This window comes from Oncorhynchus mykiss, chromosome 9 (genome assembly GCF_013265735.2).
Source record: "Oncorhynchus mykiss isolate Arlee chromosome 9, USDA_OmykA_1.1, whole genome shotgun sequence".
Taxonomy (NCBI): Eukaryota; Metazoa; Chordata; class Actinopteri; order Salmoniformes; family Salmonidae; genus Oncorhynchus; species Oncorhynchus mykiss.
The window spans coordinates 28,960,216-28,981,193 of NC_048573.1; the positions used below are offsets into that span (position 1 = coordinate 28,960,216).

At 43.8% G+C, this 20,978-nt stretch overlaps 1 protein-coding gene and 1 long non-coding RNA gene across 7 annotated transcripts in view; both read right to left on the reverse strand.

Moving 5' to 3' along the window:
• LOC110531879 (VPS10 domain-containing receptor SorCS2) overlaps positions 1-20,978 on the reverse strand; it is a 325,985-nt gene that overhangs the window by 292,977 nt on the left and 12,030 nt on the right. The gene's annotated exons all lie outside the window — the stretch shown is intronic.
• LOC110531880 lies at positions 4,229-6,741 on the reverse strand. The gene is made up of 3 exons (XR_002474770.2): positions 6,062-6,741; positions 5,850-5,945; positions 4,229-5,753 (listed from the first exon to the last, which is right to left on the reverse strand). It is a non-coding gene; the product is annotated as an uncharacterized LOC110531880 (long non-coding RNA).

A 20,978-nucleotide genomic window follows, 5' to 3' on the forward strand; every position in this document is an offset into this window, starting at 1 on the left:
ACTCGGCTGGGAGAAAAGGATAGCCTGCTTTCAAAGCACACTGACCTTGCTGTAGCCCAGGCAAACTGAATCTCGGTTATAAATGCATCCTATAGCAAAGCTGTCGATGTGCCGTGCGGCGTTGATCTATCCCAATCCAACAGACCGATTTTAAGCTCAACTCGGCGGCCCATGGGAGACTAGACACTAACAAGGCGTAGGAAATCGGGCAGGGATTCTGGCCACACTTCATCTATCCAAGAAGATCCGATCCAGCTATCAAACAGATTTGGCCCACTTTAGACGGACCTACCAGCCCTGGGAGTCAGCAGGGATCCTGGGAGTATACCAGTGGCACCCTCCCCCACGGCCATCACAGTTCAGCAGGTCACTGACTTAAGACAGAAGGGTCTCGGTCCATTTTCCACCGTCCTGGGGTTTCCGATGCCATCCGCTATTGCATGTGCGAAGAGTCAGGCTAGCCTGGCTCGAAGCCTCCATCCCTCCTGTCCAAGGCAGTCCCATTCCACCCCCCCCTCTTCCTTCCCCATCCGATTCCATCACGACCACCATCATAGTGGGCAGCTCAATGGTGAGAGATTTTGGCCTGCCTACAGACTGTGGTCCGACCAAGGTCCACTGTCAACCAGCAGCAGGTGTCCATGACACCAACTCCCTCCCTGCCCACGGTTCTGGCCGACTACTCCAATATTGACACCAACGTCACTCACGTAGAATTTAACAATCTTCGCTTTAGGGGATCTGGGGGAGAACTACAAACCTTTTTTTTAAACACCCTCGCTAGCACAGGGAAGAGAATAATTATCTCTGGCCCCCTTTCGTGCTATCGAAGGGGTTCGGAACTTGCCAGCCAACTCGTTGCCCTAAACAAGTGCCTGGAGAAACTTTGCAGTGACAGGAATGTCTCTGATTTACCCTTCCATTGGAAACTGTTTTAAAATTGCCCTTGCTAGAAGCCTGTGTTTCAGACATAAGGAAGTGGATGGCTGCAAACTTTCTACTTTTAAACTCGGACAAAACAGAGATGCTTGTTCTAGGTCCCAAGAAACAAAGAGATCTTCTGTTGAATCTGACAATTAATCTTAATGGTTGTACATGGTCATCTCAAATAAAACTGTGAAGGACCTCGGCGTTACTCTGGACCCTGATCTCTCTTTTGACGAACATATCAAGACTGTTTCAAGGACAGCTTTTTTCCATCTACGTAACATTGCAAAAATCAGACACTTTGTGTCCAAAAATGATGCAGAAAAATTAATCCATGCTTTTGTTACTTCTAGGTTAGACTACTGCAATGCTCTACTTTCCGGCTACCCGGATAAATCACTAAATAAACTTCAGTTAGTGCTGAATACGGCTGCTAGAATCCTGACTAGGACCAAAAAATGTGATCATATTACTCCAGTGCTAGCCTCCCTACACTGGCTTCCTGTTAAGGCTAGGGCTGATTTCAAGGTTTTACTGCTAACCTAAACCTACAAAGCATTACATAGGCTTGCCCCTACCTATCTCTCTGATTTGGTCCTGCCGTACATACCTACACGTATGCTACGGTCACAAGACGCAGGCCTCCTAATTGTCCCTAGAATTTCTAAGCAAACAGCTGGTGGCAGGGCTTTCTCCTATAGAGTTCCATTTTTATGGCATGGTCTGCCTACCCATGTAAGAGACGCAAACTCGGTCTCAACCTTTAAGTCTTTACTGAACACTCATCTCTTCAGTGGGTCAAATGATTGAGTGTAGTCTGGCCCAGGAGTGTGAAGGTGAACAGAAAGGCTCTGGAGCAACGAACCGCCCTTGCTGTCTCTGCCTGGCCGGTTCCCCTCCTTCCACTGGGATTCTCTGCCTCTAACCCTATTACAAGTCACTGGCTTACTGGTGCTCTTTCATGCCGTCCCTTGGAGTGGTGCGTCACTTGAGTGGGTTGAGATCTTCCTGTCTGGGTTGGCCCCCCCCCCCCCCCCCCCCCTTGGGTTGTGCCGTGGCGGAGATCTTTGTGGGCTATAGTCGGCCTTGTCTCAGGATGGTAAGTTGGTGGTTGAAGATGTAGTGGTGTGGGGGCTGTGCTTTGGCAAAGTGGGTGGGGTTATATCCTGCCTGTTTGGCCCTGTCTCCTGACCCCTCCTGTCTCGGCTTCCAGTATTTATGCTGCAGTAGTTTATGTGTCGGGGGGATAGGGTCAGTTTGTTATATCTGGAGTACTTCTCCTGTCTTATCCGGTGTCCTGTGTGAATTTAAGTATGCTCTCTCTAATTCTCTCTTTCTCTTTCTTTCTCTTTCTCTGAGGACTTGAGCCCTAGGACCATGCCTCAGGACTGCCTGGCATGATGACTCCTTGCTGTCCCCAGTCCAACTGGCCGTGCTGCTGCTCCAGTTTCAACTGTTCTGCCTGCGGCTATGGAATCCTGACCTGTTCACCGAACGTGCTACCTGTCCCAGACCTATTATTTGACCATGCTGGTCATTTATGAACATTTGAACATCTTGGCCATGTTCTGTTATAATCTCCACCCGGCACAGCCAGAAGAGGACTGGCCACCCCTCATAGCTTGGTTCCTCTCTAGGTTTCTTCCTAGGTTTTGGCCTTTCTAGGGAGTTTTTCCTAGCCAACGAGCATCAACACCTGCATTGCTTGCTGTTTGGGGTTTTAGTCTCGGTTTCTGTACAGCGCTTTGAGATATCAGCTGATGTATGAAGGGCTATATAAATAAATTTGATTTGAAAATAAATTTGATTTTAGAGACTGAAGACAGGGTCTGGTAGTGCTCAGGTCCTCCCTGTCAGAATAATCAACAGAGGACTTGGAAAGCATATCAACTTCCTTGGAAATGGCACTATGGTTATTGTGAGTAACCTAATTGATGTTCCTTTAACTCCACCTTCTAGAGACTTTATACAAACTGTCACATCCTACCATTCTGATAGATTGGAGGCTGTCAGAAAATGTGGTTGTAACGTTAATAATTTGGTTGTTAACTTTTGGTTACCTCTAGGCAGATGCCCAAGGGGCCCACACTCATTGAATATGGCACTTTCAAATGTTAGAGCAATCACTAGTAAAACCGTAGTTGTGAATGGCCTCATTACTGAGTGCAAAGTTGATTGCTATTGAATTTATGAGTCTTTTGAGCTCTATGTACTTTATCCAACATGTTACTGGACCCATCCATAACCACAGCCATACTCTGGACCTGGTTATTACCGAGGGGCTTTCTACTGGGTCCACCAATAACCCATACTCTGCACCTGGTTATTACCGAGGGGCTTTCTATTGACATATCCTCTATTGTTGATGCTGCTTTATCTGATCACTCCTTTTTTAATACCTTGTTGCCCATAGCTCAGGGTAACACTGAACACATTATTAAGAAACACTATCATACCTCTGAAGTTGCTACAGATTTTATTGAGTGTATGAACAACAAACCATCACGTATTCTGCTTTCCTCTTGTGACGATTTAGTTGATAACTTTAATAGCAAATGAAGGGCAACCATTGATGCCATAGCTCATGTGAGGTTGAAAAAAGTCACATCCAAACAGAGAGCCCCCATTGGATGAGTGAGGAAACAAATCAATTAAAGACTAATTGCAGAATGGCAGAGTGGAAGTGGAGGAAGTCAAAGCAGGTCCATTATGATATTCTGAGAGAGAAACTTGGCATATACAGTAGGTAAAGAAAGTCACTACCCCCTTTCAAAATGTTCACCTTTTGATGCCTTACAGCCGTAGAGAAACATCTGTCTGGTGAAGTCCACAAAACACATTGTATGTACCAAACAGTTACATGACCTACAGCATGGTCAAGCAAGTTAATGTTTCAGACTTTTTCAGACTACTAAACTACTATTGATTTATGGAGAGTTACCGCAAGTCACGAAAAAAACAGGCACTGCCTCCACTATTCCAGCACCATTTAAACTTCCACATTTCAACAACATCTCATCAACTATGCTTAGTCTAATACAGTGACAACAAAAAGATACCAAAAACGATTTAGTCCAATCCAATGTAAGCTAAATTATGTGGTTGTCCATGTTTCTGATTTCTGTGTACAGTGGTTCTTCCTTTAAAAATTGCATCGTACTGCAGCACAGCTTGCAGGCTGCCGCAGAATTCTATGGCACATTACTTAAGTGTCAGTCATTGTTGCCATTCATGCTAGTTAGTGCTAGTTTGACCACCAGAGGGCATCTTTGAGAAGCATTTGACTGTTTTTTTTTTGTAAGAACATAGTATATGGGATTGATTTTAAGAAATGTAGCTTAATTAATTTGATTGATATAATGCTGTTTCTATGACAAGAAAAACAAAAAATTGTACATCTGACAGACAGCGCCTGATTCAGTAACACTGAACAAGGATTAGATGGAGGCAGATGCTATAGGAAGAGCCGTGGATGTATAGCTGAGGGAAAGGTGGGAAGTATGTGGGCAACTACACTAACTTTTATTTAGCGAGAAGAGAATAGGAGAATAAGAAAGAGAGAAAAAGTTTTGTTAACGTGCGGGGGAAGCGGAGACTGGCTTTCAAAAGTTGCCGCTGTACAACGTGGCCGGTCGGGAGTAGGCTACTAGGTGACTGCAAGTCACCTAAACAGAAAATCTCATTGATTTATCAAGACCAGTCCCTATGTTTGTCTCAGAGCAGCATGAAACCGTGCTGAAATAGTTGACCACACGCGGGTATGCTATTGCTTCAAATCCGATTATAACAAGTGGATGACTTTGGGTGTTCCAGTAAGCAACAATTTGTTGCCTTCATTAGCCTACTTCATTCTTAAAAGAACTCCAGCACAGAGAAGAGAAGGAGCCTTAAATAATTCAACAATAAAGCGATTGAATGCACAAATGCATATGACAGTTTTTAATACTGGCCATCAACCAAAAACACAGCATCTACCATGGTAAAAAAAAAGGCTACTGTGCAGTCTAACAAGTACACATAGCATACAGTACATAGTAAACATGGTAAAGCCACACAAAAAACTCACAAAATCTGCAGATAGACATTGAATGTGAGATTGTGCACACCTCTTAGAGTAACATATACATGCATATTCATGGTTTTTTGTCAACATTGCTCAAGCTCTTCACATTTGGTTGGGAATCATTGACGGACAGCAACAAATAATCCTAATTTTTCCACACCCTAATTGTAGGCTAACCAATACCCAAACGGAGATTCAGTGAAAATAAAAAATCTCATTGATTTATATCAAGACTAGTCCCCATGCTTGTCTCAGAGCAGCGCAAAAACAGTGGTGAAATAGTTGACCACACACAGGTAGGCTATTGTTTCAAATCCTATTATAACAAGTGGATGACTTAGGGTGTTCCAGTCAGAAGCAACTTGTTGCCTTCATTAGCCTACGTTCATCTTAAAAGAACTCCCGCACAGAGAAGAGAAAGGAGCCTTAAATAATTCAACAATAAAGCGATTGAACCTGCCACGTACGTGACTGCCTGTCAGAGGTGGAGTTCCAGAGCTCACTGGTGTGCCTGGCACAGATTGTGACTCCATCTCGTTCCTCGCCCTCTTCAACGCGCCATCCTGACTCTCCGCCAATACCGCCTGGATCTGGACCTATGCATCAGCTGTCGCCCGTATCTCTGCCCTCTGAGAATGTTGCTCTTTCTGCTGGTCTGCCTTCAATGACTCGATCTCGGTCTTCAAAGTTTGACTGATCCATGTGCACCTTCGTCAGATGAACAGAATGGTTCCGCCCTGAGCCCCATATTGATTACAGTGGCCTATGATAGAAACGGTAGATCAATTAAGAATTAAAAGTGACTCCAACACACAATGCTGCGTATAGAAACACATTTTAAGAATCGAGCAAAACTAACCGCTTTCTTGGGAACCATGTGTTTTTTCAGTGCAGCCTGTTGTCCAGCCCTTTGTCCACTGATCTCCACGGATGGGTGTCGGTATGGTTGTACGCTCTGCAAAAGCACATTCACGTTTTTAGTACACAATTATCGATGTTATTACACAGTATACCTACACATTGATAGGCTATATACATGTTTTTAAAGAAAATGCACTGAAACAAAAATACCTTTAGTTTCGGTGATCCTCTCAGTTCCGGCTCATTTTCAAGTCCTTTGGTGGTTACAGTCCTAACCCTGGAAGAAACTGGCGTGGACTTATAATATAGTAGGTTACAATAAACTTTCAATTGCGTGTCAATTCATAAACCATGTGCCATGGAATTGCTACATCGAAAATCTCTTCCCAACTTTTTTGCAATCTCTACGGCTGTAACTGTTTTGGTCCTTAAATTAAACTGGTAAATATTTTTATTGATCACAATTTTCTTGAACCAATTTTTGGCCTTTAATGCAGGGCTGACATACAAGTTTATTTTATAAAACTGAAATTCCAACCGACTTTCTATTGCTTTTTAAAATAATGACGATATTTCGGGGATGATTTCGTTTCAAATAACCGAAAGTGAGCGATTGTAATCTGAATAAAGGAAAAAAAGCCATTCTTGAACATGTGGTGAGACATTCTTACTAATTTGAAAATAAAGCCAGTTTGTTATATAGAATGATTTATTTCTGTTTTTAGAGGGAGATAAACCAGAAGCCCACCGTGCCTATTTTTCTAAAATCGTCAGTCCACATGTCAGAGAAAACAGTCTATGACTTGGGTGACTGGAGACTGGAGTCAATTTTCTGGGCTTTCCTCTGACACCGCCTATTATATATAGGTCCTGGATGGCAGGAACCTTGGCCCCAGGAATGTACTGGGCCATATACACTACCCTCTGTAGTGCCTTATGGTCAGATGCCGAGCAGTTTCCATACCAGGCGGTGATGCAACCGGTCAGGATGCTCTCGATGGTGCAGCTGTATAACTTTTTGAGGATCTGGGGACCCATGCCAAATCTATTCAGTCTCTGAAGGCGGAAAATAAAATAAAAAAGTTTTTGTCACGTGCGCCGAATACAACAGGTGTAGACCTTAAAGTGAAATGCTTACTTACAGGCTCTAACCAATAGTGCGGGGAAAAAAGGTGAAATAAAACAGTAAAAATGCCAAATCTTTTTAGTTTCCTGAGGAGGAAAAGGCTTTGTCGTGCCCTCTTCACAACTGTCATGGTGTGTTTGGACCATTCTAGTTTGTTGTTGATGTGGACACCAAGGAACTAGAAACTCTCGACCCTCTCCACTACAACCTTGTCGATGTTCATGGGGTCCTGTTTGGCCCACCTTTTCCAGTAATCCACGATCAGCTCCTTTGTCTTGCTCACATTGAGGGAGAGGTTGTTGTCCTGGCACCACACAGCCAGGTCTCTGACCTCCACCTTATAGGCTCTCATCGTTGTCGGTGATCAGGCCTACCACTGTTGTGTGGTCAGCAAACTTATTGATGGTGTTGGAGTCATGTTTGGCCACGCAGTCGTGGGTGAACAGGGAGTACAGGGGGGGACTAAGTACACTCCCCTGAGGGGCGTGGCAGACGTGTTGATGTGTTGTTGCCTACCCTTACAACCTGGGCGAGGCCTGTCAGGAAGTCCAGGATCCAGTTGTGGGGGAAGGTGTTAAGTCCCAGAGTCCTTAGCTTAGTGATGAGCTTTGTGGGCACTATGGTGTTGAACGCTGAGTTGTAGTCAATGAACAGCATTCTCACATAGGTGTTCCTTTTGTCCAGGTGGGAAAGGGCAGTGTGAAGTGCGATTGAGACTTCGTCATCTGTGGATCTGTTGAGGCGGTATGCGAATTGGAGTGGGTCTAGGGTATCAGGGAGTATGTTGTTAATGTGAGCCATGACCAGCCTTTCAAAGCACTTCATGGCTACCGACGTGAGTGCTACGGGGCGGTAATCATTTAGGCAGGTTACCTTAGTTTCCTTGGGAACAGGGACTATACTATGGTGGTCTGCTTGAAACAGAATCGGTCATGGAGAGTTTGAAAATGTCAGTGAAGAAGTTGGTCCGCATACATTGAGTACACGTCCTGGTAATCCGTCTGGCCCCGCTTTGTGAATGTTGACCTGTTTAAAGGTCTTGCACACATCGGCTACCGGGAGCGTTATCACACAGTCATCCAGAACAGCTGGTGCTCTTGTGCATGCTTAAATGTTGCTTGCCTCGAAGCAAGCATAAACGGTATTTATAGCTCATCTGGTAGGCTTGCGTCACTGGGCAGCTCGCGTCTGGGTTTCCCTTTGTAGTCCGTAATAGTTTTCAAGCCCTGCCATATCCGACAAGCGTCAGAGCCGGTGTAATAGGATTCAATCTTAACCCTGTATTGACGCTTTACTTGTTTGATGGTTCATCTGAGGGCACTCCTCAATGCCATTGGATGAATCCCGGAACATATTCCAGTCTGTGTTAGCAAAACAGTCCTGTAGCATAGCATCTGACCACTTTCGTATTGAGCAAGTCACAGGTAATTCCTGCTTTAGTATTTGCTTGTAAGTAGGAATCAGGAGGATATAATTATGGTCAGTTTTGCCAAATGGAGGGCGGGGGAAAGCTTTGTATGCATCTCTGTGTGTGGAGTAAAGGTGGTCTAGAGTTTTTTTCCCTTTAGTTGCACAAAGTCCCCGGCCACAAGGAGCACCACTTCTGGATGAGAATGTTCTTGTTTGCTTATGGCCTTATTGAGTTGGTTGAGTGTGGTCTTGGTGCCAGCATCGGTCTATGGTGGTAAATAGATGGCTACTAATAATATAGATGAGAACTCTCTTGGTAGATAGCGTTACCAGTACGGAGAATTGAGCAAAACCACAAGTCCAAATCATTATCTCCATCCAAGGCTAAGTTAGGAAATGAACGATTTTATCCAGCTAGCTAGCCACCAGAGGACAACAACACGAGATGCAACAAGAGATCTAGTTTTTTTCTGTCAATGACATTTGGCATGTGAAGTGATTGGTGTGAAGCCGAATCTAAACTGGGTTCCCTTGATGCTTTTTTTTTGGTGCGCCAGGACCATTCACAGATGAGCTCACTCAGTTTACCTCAACGCTGACTGGCTATTATTTTATACTTTTTTTTCATCAAGGTAGGCCAAATGCTCGCTGGCTTCCCTTGCATTCAATGCTACGAACGACAACAATGTCATACTATTTTTGACCAGACAGCATCAGATAGAAGGGCTAAACATACTGAGACAGAGGGGGCGCTGTTTCATTCGCTCAAATGCTTTCTCCGGTGAAATACATTCAGCCTCTTGCGAATTAAAGGAAATGTATGAAACACAGAGAGACAAAATAAATTATTGTTTTTTTTTGTTGGTATTTTTTGGGGAAGAATCTTGACTTCCCTTGGCATCCATGATTACACGCCACTGCACATGTGGTATTCCACAAGGTTCGGTTCTGGGTCCGGTACTGTTCAGGTTATATTTGTTTCCCATTGCAGCAGAAAGCAAGGCATTGATTTTCACTGCTACACAGACGATCCACAACTTCACATGTCTGTGTCGCCGGAAGATTTTAGTTCAACAGATACATTATTCGACTGTATTAGTTTTTTTAAATACTTGGATGACTCACAACTTCCTCCAGCTAAATCAAGACAAGACCGTGGTACTTATTATTGGAGCCAAAGTACAGAGAGAGAATATGGCAGCACATTTTAAATCACACACCAGGTAAAAAATGTAGGTGTCATTTTGGATTCTGAACTCAATTTCGAATCGGGAATGTGACCAAAATATATTTTTACCACCCGAGGAACACTGCCAAGGTACGGACGTTTCTATCTCAGACTGATATAGAGAGACTCATCCGTACTTTTATTAAAAGCACGCTTGACTACTGTAATGCTCTGCTGTCTACCCAAAAAAGCCATTGGTCAAATGCAAAACCTACAGAATTCTGCAGCACGGGTACAGACCAAGACCTGATGAAGAGCACACATTACATCAGGTTTTAAGGTCTCTGTACTGGCTACCTGTGAGTTTTAGATTATTCCGTTGGTTTTTAAATCAATCCACGGTTTTGCACCCCAATTCATATCAGACATGCTTTTGAGTTATGTACCCAGTAGGTATCTCAGGTCCTCTGGCACTGACCTTTTAACTATCCAAAAGCCTAGGACCAAGATGCATGGATAGGTTTAGTTACTATGCCCCGTGCCTCTGGAACAGTCTGCCCGAGCACCTAAAGGGGGCCAAAACTGTGGACATATTTAAAATCTTAAAACACACCTTTTTATTTTTTGCTTTTCCTTAGGGTGCTTAGTCTTTCAGTTTTTATTATTATTATTATTATTATTATTTCGTTTTTTATCCTCTTATGATTGTTGTGTAATAAATATTTATGTTTTTATTTTCACTTGTTTTTTATTTATGTTTGTTCCTGTAAAGCGCATTGCGTTCCATTCATGTTTGAAATGTGCTATATAAATAAAGTTTGATTTGATTTGACTGTACTTTTACTGTACTGTTCCTCTGCTGTGCTCTACTCTGCTGTGCTCTACTCTACTGTGCTGTACTGTGATGTCCAAACTTGTGAAATATAGACGTCTATGATTGGTACAAATTTGGTCTGGTTCGGACCAACCAAATGTGGTGGTGTTACCCAAATATGCTAAATTTGGGTAAATAAGATAATAATTTCTAACTTTGTGTACCTATTCAGGATACATCACCTTGAAGAGAATGGTATTCATATCCATAATTATGCATTTCTGTATAGTGCAGATCAGGTACCCATGATGTAATTCATTTACCATAATTCAGTTACTGGCTGTAAATCCACTTCACCTACTGTAGTTCAATGATCAAAATACATTTTCTCAAACACAAGGTGTCATGTCATAGCAGACTGTCATGTATTGTCATGTTGTGTCTTGTTTCTGTCCTTTCCCTTCACCCTGTCTCCCTCTGCTGGTCGTTATTAGGTTACCTTTTCTCCCCCTCTTTCCCCCAGCTGTTCCTTGTCTCCTCCTAACTACCTCGTCACCCCTTTTCCCACCTGTTCCCTTTTTTCCCTCTGATTAGTCCTCTATATCTCTCTCTGTTTTTGTTCCTGTCTTTGTCGGATTCTTGTTTGTGTTATTCATGCCTGAACCAGACTATCGTCATGTTTGCTGCAACCTTGTCCTGTCCTGTCGGAATCTGCCGGTCCATCTGAGCCTACGTTTGTTTTGTTATTAAAGAAGCTCTGTTTACGTTAATTCGCTTTTGGGTCCTCATTCACGCACCGTAACACAGACACCCCATTCTTTGTACAGACATCTTAATTTGGAGCAGATAACAGTTTTTGGAAAGTGTCACAAAAAAACTGACCGATTTTACCGTAATTCTGTTACCAAACTTTGCTTCTGCACAGTTCTTCCAGTAAATGTGTTTTTGTGACATTTTCTGTTTAAATATGGTCAAAGTTGTCCTTGTGCATAGAGTTGTGTGGTTTGTTAAACTTTGAAATCAATGTTTGTTTTTTGGCATACATTTTAAAGTGAAAAATCTGAGTCAAAGTGTAATCCCATTACCATGGAATTGCGCGAATGGAACTGGGACTTGGAGGATGAGCAGAATTCGATCAGTTGACATCCCGTTGCTGTGATCGCTGTTGATTTGAAATCACACAGAGCTCATGGGACCTGATGTGTGTGGCGTGTGAGTGTGTGTTTTTGGTTTTGCTATCCTTGTGGGGACCAGAAGTCCTCAAAAGGATAGTTAAACAAGGCAAAAGTGGGGACATTTCGCTGGTCCCCACAAGTAAAAAGGCTATTTTAGGCTTAGGGGTTAGGTTTAGGGATATGGTTACAATTGGGGTTAGGGTAGGTCCTCTGAAATCAGAGTGGAGATATGGGGTGAGGTGCTGACTACTTAAACCTCTGTTATCTACCTGGGATGTATCTTTGATGGAAGCTTGGGAGGTGTGAACATGGCCAATAAAGTGCTAGGGAAGTTTTGGGCTAGAAAGTCCAAGCTGCTTGATAAGGACTCCATGAAAGTGCTAGCCACTGCCCTCATTCAATGCCACTTTGCCTACGCTAGTACTTCCTGGTTTGGGGGCTTATCTAAACTTACGAAGGGGAAGCTCCAGATAGCCCAGAATAATCTGATCAGGGTAGTATTGAAGGTGAGTCTAGGCACACATAGGCAGGAGCTGCTTTCAGGAACTAAACTGGCTGCCTGTTGAGGCTAGGGTGTCCCAGACTAGGTTTGGTTTACAGGAGTATTTATGATCCTGCGCCCAGATATCTAAGTTATTACTTTCCTGTTGTGTTAGGGATGCACACAATCGTAGCAGCAGGTGCTGCTTATGTGTGATTATACAGGTTCAGGAGTAATGCTGGGAAAGGTACTTTCTTGTATACTGGAGCCTCAGAATGGAATGAGTTGCCTCTGACTATAAAAACAACGTCCTCTCTCGGCAGCTTTAAACATAAAGTAAAAAACCTGTTTTATGTCTTCTGTGCCCGTATGAATAACCCCTATGATGTAACTGGAATGATGAGATAATAAAGCCAAAACATAGAAGAACATCTATTTCACTGCCATACTGTGTTTAACTGTGTTCGATCTTGTCTAGCCATCTTGTCTCAAGAGGACCACAATGGAAATATGTCCCAGACTTTATTGTGTGTTATCCTCCATGATTTTACTCATGTGCATGTGTGTTTTTTGTTTTTTTAAATGGTAGAGTTAATAAACTAAACTAAAAAACTAGGGTGAGGTTTAGCTTTAAAGGGGTTTGGGGTTAAAGTTAGGGATCAGGGGTGTGTTCTTAGTCCACTCCTGTACTCGCTGTTCACCCACAAATTCATGGCCACGCATGACTCCAACACCAGCCCCTCCTAGTCAGACTTCGAAGGCTGCACCCCACCCACTGCTTCCGAGTATATTATTCACCAATGTCCAGTCTCTAGACAACAAGGTAGACAAAATTAGGGCAAGGGTTGCCTTCCAGAGAGACGTCTGAGATTGTAACATTCTCTGTTTTACGGAAACATGGCTCTCTCGTACACATCACGGACAAACTGAAATGGTCCACCCACACAGACAGTGTCTTCAACCTCAGGAGGCTGAAGAAATTTGTCTCGTCAAATAAAACCCTCACAAACTTTTACAGATTCACAATTGAGAGCATCCTGTCGGGCTGTATCACTGCCTGGTACGGCACCCAGCAGAGGGCATCACCGGGGGCACACTACCTGCCGTCCAGGACACCTACAGCGTCCAATGTCACAGGAAGGCCAAAAAGATCATCAAGGACAACAACCACCCGAGCCACGGCCTGTTCCCCCCGATACCATCCAGAAGGCGAGGTCAGTACAGGCCCATCAAAGCTGGGACCGAGAGACTGAAAAACAGCTTCTATCTCAAGGCCATCAGACTGTTAAACAGCCATCACTAACACAGTGAGGCTGCTGCCTACATACAGAATCGAATCATTGGCCACTTTAATAAATGGATCACTAGTCACTTTAAATCATACCACTTTAATAATATTTACATATCTTACATTACTCATCTCATACTGTATGTATATACTGTATTTTATACCATCTACTGCATCTTGCCTACGCCACTCGGTCATTGCTCATCCATATATTTATATGTACATATTCTTATTCCATCCCTTTAGATTTGTGTGTATAAGGTAGTTGTTGTGGAATTGTTAGATTACTTGTTAGATATTGCCGCACTGTCGGGACTAAAAGCACAAGCATTTCGCTACACTCGCATTAACATCTGCTAACCATGTGTATGTGACCAATACAATTTGATTTGATTTGATCATCAAGTTTGCTGACGACACAGCGGTGGAAGGCCTGATCACCCTGGGCGATTAGTCAGCCTACAGGGAGGAGTTCAGAGACTTAGCAGTGTAGTGCCAGGACAACAACCTCTCCCTCAACGTCGGTAAGACCAAGGAGCTGATCATGGACTATATGAGAAATAGGGAAGAGCACGCACCTAAGGGGCTGCTGTGGAGCGATTCGAGAGCTTCAAGTTCCTTGGCGTCCACATCACGAAGGACTTAATATGGTCCATACCCACCTGCACAGTCGTGAAGAGGGCACGGCAGCGTCTCTTCCCCCTCAGGAGGCTGAAAAGATTTGGCATGGGACCTCGGATCCTGTAAACGTTCTACAGTTGCACCGTCGAGAGCATCTTGACTGGCTGCATCACTGCTTGGTATGGCAAATGCACCACCCTTGACAGCAAGGCGCTGCAGAGGGTGGTGTGGACGGCCCAGTACATCAAGCCAAGCTCCCTGCCATCCAGGACCTCTTTATCAGGCGGTGTCAGCGGAAGCCACAAAAAATTGCCAAAGACTCCAGCCACCCAAGCCATATACTGTCCACTCTGTAACCGTCCAGCAAACGGTACCGGAGCATCGTCTCTCAGACCAACAAGCTCCGAGACAGCTTCTACCCCCAAGCCAGAAGTCTGCTAAATAGCCAGAATGCTAAATAGTAAATGAATGGTACTCAGACTACCAGCACTGACTCTATCTTGCACTGACCCTACACACATTCACTAGACCGGGGGTAAGTAACCCTGGTCCCTCAATTCTAATTTAGGCAATCACTGAACTGATCAATTAAGCTTAGTTGGTCAGGTGTGGTGCCTAGTTGGACTAAAATCCTGCAGGACCTGTGGCACTCCAGGAACAGGGTTGCCTACCCCTGCACTGGACTATATATACAAACCACATACGCACTCACTCCCACACACATTCACATACCCTACACATACGCACACCCACATAACACACAACGCGCAGACCGACACAACACACACACACACATTACACGCACGCGCGCGCTCGCACACACACACACATTCTACACTCATCATTCGCTGCTGCTGCTTTGTTCTTCACTTCACTCTTCTCCTGATCCATCCTGATGACGCATCTACCTCCAACACCTCATACTTCTGCACATTGACCTGGTACTGCTACTCCCTGTGTACAGCTCCATTCTTGTGTATTTTATTTGAATTGTGTCACTCTTTGATTTAATCTTGAAGCTCTGCATTGTTGCAAAGGGCTCGTAAGCAAGCATTTCAGGGTCAAGTCCACACACCAGTTATATTTGGCGCATGTGGCCAACATTTTTTTACATTTGATTTAAGGTTAAGGTTAAGGGTTCGGTTTAGGGTCAGGGTTAGTGAAAGTAGGATTTTGAATGGGAATCAATTATTTGGTCCCCACAAGGATAGTAAAAACAAATGTGTGTGTGTGTGTGTGTGTTCGTGCTTGCGTTCATATCTGTGTGGGGGAAAAGAACAGACAGAGGAGGTTGTGGGAGCTGCCACAACCATTTGCCCAATTGGGAAAGAGCTTCAGAGAATTCCTCCATTCAGGAACTATAGAAAGAAAGTCTTTGTGTTTTCCTCTCTCAGGCCGATTGACTGAGCTCCTCAAAATGTTCACACACACACACACACACACACACACACACGCTCTGTAGTCATTTAGCAGGCACTCCTATCCAGAGCAAATTACAGTAGTGAGTACATGCATTTTTTATATTTCTTTTCTCGAACATACACACACCAACATAAGGAGTCGTGGGAGTGGATCACTGTGAATGGGGAGTCAGATATCCAGCCCCTTGGGCTAGCGTGACAGGAGGCCCTCAACCGGCTGAGGGTGAAAGCACCTTAGTTCACCTTTCTGTAGACAATGCAACCACCAAGGCAAATGAAGACATTTGCCATAACCGCAGGCAACAGCGATTACGAAGTGTTGCCATTTTAATTACACTCTACATACATATGGCCAAATCCTAACTTGAGTTTACTAACTCGTGCATTGGGAGATCTTTGCGAAAATAATTAGTTGCCAGTCTGCACTTCTCATAGATCATAGGGACAGTTCCAAATGGCACTTTATTCGCTAGCCTTATGGGCCCCGGTCAAAAGTAGTGCAATACAATAGGGTGCCATATAGAAACAACCACCGTATCAGGAAGTGATCACATTTCATAGGTAATGTTATTTCATTCAGCCAAGGGGATCATGAGAAGACTGAGAAGAAAGGCATGGACACTCAGTCCTCTGTGCCAGGATTCAGGAACAGTGGGCAACAATGTAATGTGGGGTGAGAAACTGGCCAAACAATAGCTGTTGGTTCAATGATACTGTACACTCCTCTGATGGCCTCTTTCACTCTTATCTCTGTGACAAACAACAAGGAAGCCCTCTCTCTTGCTCCATTCCTCTGCTCCCTCATGTCTCCTATCTGGTCTGGGGTGGGGGAGTGGGGGTGGGGGGTGGGGGGGGGGGGGGGGGGGGGGGTGGTACAAAAACCCACCTTTTTGAGCTTGTTTCTAAACATCCCACACCTATGTCTGTTGACCAGCATTCTCATATACCCAGGCTCCACTGATATAACCTCATGAAGAATATGTAATTACAGGACAGGGCCTAAGCCTGGTAGATGAATAGGGTGCTGTGCCACAATGCTCCCAGGAAGAAGCCTATATTCTGCAGAGGAAGCCATTATCAGATTTACCCCCCCCCCCCCCTTATTTTCTTGTGTGTGTGGGCATCGGTGCAATCTTTTCTCTACCCCAAGCATTTGGCTCTCAGACGTGCCAGGTTACATTTTATTGTCTGGGTAGGTATAGGGGCTCTGGGCGGACACAATGGAAGTCAGGATGGGAGGAGGGATAGATCCGGAGGAAAGGAGGGAGAGAGGGTAAGATCTGTGGTGCGATGGGAGAGAATGTAAAAAGGGGAACCCAGTATTGGATCCAGTTCAGAGGGCGTGTGGTTAGTTACACTTGAGAGGCCCATCAAATATGGTGTCATCCGGCTGTTTCGAGTTTTTCCTCATAATGTCTCAAGTCGTTGGATTATGATTTGAGTATATTTTTCAGTCGTTGGGTTTGGTCGGGATCGGAGTTCACTTTCTTCCAAGGACTCCTCGTGCTTTGTCTCAGTCGGAGGGGGATTGTAAAACTTTTGACTATGTCAAAAGGACTTTTTGCAATCTTACGCATGGTCAGACTTAACACACGCAACAGCGGGCCTACACCATTCTGACCAGACCTAGGTTCAAGAGTGTGTGCTTGAATTAGCTTGAGTTTGCCCTTTTGTGACTACTCCAATTGGTTCCACTGCGCCAGGTGAGCTCAATCACACACAGCTAAAGGTTTTGAACCCGGGTTTGATTCAGATACCTGATATAGGAAAACTTACCGAGGGGTCACATGGAATAAATTCTAGTCAACAGACAAGATTCCAGCCTAGTGAGGAGATTCATTGCCCTTCGGTATATAGAGTGACAGGAAGGTTCTAATATCCACAGTTTTATCATATTACACAGATCTGCTACAAAGGAAACGGATCCGGTTATTCATGTGGAAAGGCGTGGCTGATGACAGCTGATGCTCCTTATTACAATCGCTGAAGTCAAGTGGTATTACAGGGCTATCAGAACTGCCCTGTTGAGTGGCATACAGTCTGGCAAACAGTGAATGCCTCTCCATTGTTACGAGATAAGTTTTAAAGGTCACTCGGGTGGACGGAGAATAGAGCTAACTCCTGAAGGCTCCGTTTTGACTTGAGGGACAGACGCTGTAAAGTGCTGTGAAGCGCTGGAAAGAGACAAAGAGTGTGAGAGTGAGAGTGAGAGTGAGAGTGAGAGTGAGAGTGAGAGTGAGAGTGAGAGTGAGAGTGAGAGTGAGAGTGAGAGTGAGAGTGAGAGTGAGAGAGAGAGAGAGAGAGAAAGATAGAGAGAGAGAGAGAGAAATATGGTTGTAAATAACAAACCCACTCAGTTATGAACAAAGCTGAGCTGGTGCTGAGGGGGAGATCCATTGAGTTTGACTCACAGGTGTTATTCCACAGTGACTGTGTGTGTGTGTGTGTGTGTGTGTGGTGGAGGATATGGCAGCAGGCGAGAGAGCGAGAGAGAGAGAGACTCATACTCCGTAGCATTGCCTGACATGGGAGACAAGCCCAGAGGTATTAGCTCGCCTTGCAGTACACTCACTACTGCTTCCCTAAAATAAATCTGAGAATTATAGCATTTTTCTGCAGCAGCACAGGTGCTACAAAGGAAGTGGTTTGAAGTGCTCGGTGGAGACGCCAATGAGCAAACTCAAGAGGTACTTAGCATAAAGATAAATATATGATAGGCATTAGCCAAGCAGACACTAACCAGCTAGAACATAATGTTCTGAAAACAATGTGTTTCTTAGAGCTAGGTGAGAGCGTGGTTGTCCGATGGTTATTTAGCATATAACCTTCCCACAACTTTGACAACATATCATTGTGTGACTCCAAGTTTACTTCAACATGATTTTAATCTTATCAATACTTGCGCATAAAAGCATTTCCACCACAATTTATCGCACAAAACATTTTACAGACACAAAAATATTTAGTTTTTGTCAACATTTGGAAAGTTTACCGACAAAGTTGCTGTTTCTATCAGGCCTGTAATGATTTTTTTTTTTTACATCCAATGTACTTTAGTCACATAAAAATGTTGGATGCAAACCTGGTTACATTTTTTTTTAAAGATAATGGTAATATTTCATTCATTACAGAAATGTGTAGGCAGCTTGACTTGTCATGTCCCATGGCTCAACTTTCCCCATACCCAGGGTAAATTGTGCCAAGAGACCACAAGTTATGTTTTCAAAATTGTAATGCTTAAATGAATTCTGATTATTTCCAGGGATACACAATATCTTGAAATATATGTAGATATCTTTGTTAGATAGAATGCTGTATTTTCCATAATGGAGTGATGCTGAATGTAAAAAAATGTCTCCATTTACCCCACTCTCCTCTACTTCAGCATAACGTTTCCTACAGGTTTCCTCATGGTTCTATTTTCAAGTCATGTTCTCAAATTGTTCCTGAGAATGTGAAGAAACAACATTCTTCTGTGGGAATTTTAGAACTTCACTATAATGTTTACTACAGATTTCCTCGTGCTTCTATTTAAAGTCATGTTCTCAAATTGTTCCAAGAAGTTTAAGAAACATTGTTCTTCTGTGGGAATTTCAGTACTTCAGCGTAACATTTCCTACAGGTTTCCTCATGGTTCCATTTAAAGGAATTTCCATGGGTTCTATCTGTACATGGGAGTTCAAAAAGGGTCACCCCAAAATAAGCTGGCACTGTTATTAAAAGTCTTATTGGAACATTCAGTGAACGTTTTAAGGACGTTATTCAAAAACCTTAAAATAACATATAGTTTTCATTCTCTGTGCGTTAGCCCGTTCCTGCAGTCAAATAACCAAATCGCCTTCTAGTGGCCTCATGGGTGGAATGTTTGTCATAATTAATAAACATATGTTGTTTTTTTAAATGCACAAAATCTGGTGTTTCTATGTCAAACGGTTGAGTTATATTTCAGTCTTCTGTGATGTATATAAAGTGTAATATTGGGATGAAAACTCAAAATGTAATACATTTCAACTCTGTATCTGACATGGTACATGTGCCTTCTTTTTTTTCAAAGTATTCTTTTTTTTAAGACTACAAAGAAACACTGTGTGACCCTGATTTAGCCCACTGCAGCAAAAGGTTCATAAAACCTCAGAGGAAAACTTAAGGAACCAGAGTAAAACGTTCACTTCTGTTCTCAGAATGTTTAAAAACATTGTTTAACCGGTCAGGAAACGTATGGCTTCATGCCCACAACGAACATGAAACCAAAAACATACATTCTCACAACTTCCAAGGAACCAAATGGGATAGCTGGGTATGGGATTGAATTACTGTGGGAACACAAGTGGTCTACGAAAGGTCTATGAGTGGACAGAGAGCACGAGCATGTCTGAACAAGAGTCCCAAACGACTATATTAATCATAAGTCTAGCATAAATAGCACACACACACACTCACTCGTGTGCACTTACACACACACACACACACACGTGTGCACACACGCGACGCTAACACAATGACAGGCATACACAAACAGACACACACAGGCAAACACAGCTGCTGCCTCCCGTCTCGTGTGTATGTATGTACAATGTGTGTGTGTGTGTGTGTGTGTGTGTGTGTGTGTTTGTGTGCGTGCATTTCATCCTGGGGTGTGTGTGACGGCAGCTGCTGGCCGGTGTTAGCGCCATACCGTCACGGCTGTGTTTATGTTCCCCGCCGTGGATTAGCACAACTCCGTGAATACTGAGACCACATCCCAGCCAATCACATATTCATAGGAAAATTCAATTTCTTCCACCACCGCGCTGGGATGATATGGCCAGACACAGGGGTCTATCTCATCCAGCAAATTGTGTCTCGATTGGAAAAGCCGACAGAGGAAGTATTTCACACAATGGGCCGAGAGTGTGGAAGAATATAGTCGGGGAGATGGAGAAAAATAGTTAATATGAGATTTTCTAATAGTAAAGTATGGCTTCCCTAACCAATTCCACTTGCTATATACTTGCCCATTGTAAGAGGAAGCTCATTTTGACTGTCCATTCTCATAGATGCTGACAACAGTACAGTGTAGCGCAGCAATCGCCTTGCAATATCCCCCTTTTCCTCTCCTCCTCCCCAGGCATTTGAAATAGATATATTTTCCAGGAGAGGTTACCCCTCCCCCCCCCCACACACACACATCTGTCATTGGAAGCCACAGCCCCTCCTTCCACCCCATCTTCGGATAAGACCGTCTGCCAGACAGATAAGTAATCGTCATGACAATAAGGGATAAAGCAACGTGAGACACCTTGTGCAGATGCTGGAACACTAATTGGAGCCAATCAACATCTCACACTGACGGAAGATAATCAGATAATATAATAAAGAACCACATAGTGCTTAGTTAATTTTTCTCCCCCCATTTCCCCCCCAAGTGGTGCTGCCATATAAATGGTGTTTAAGTTTTTTTATATTTTTTTTTATGGAGGATTTTCTTCTAACAAGGCAGGGTCAGGGGTCACCGGGAACAGAGCCTTGTGGGAGTTCAGACGAGGGTCTTCCTGCTCCCCGAAGGCGAAGCTCTGCCCCAGGTATGCTACAGTTCGGGTTTTGATGACGGGGAGTAAAATGAGACAAGACCGATGGGATACCC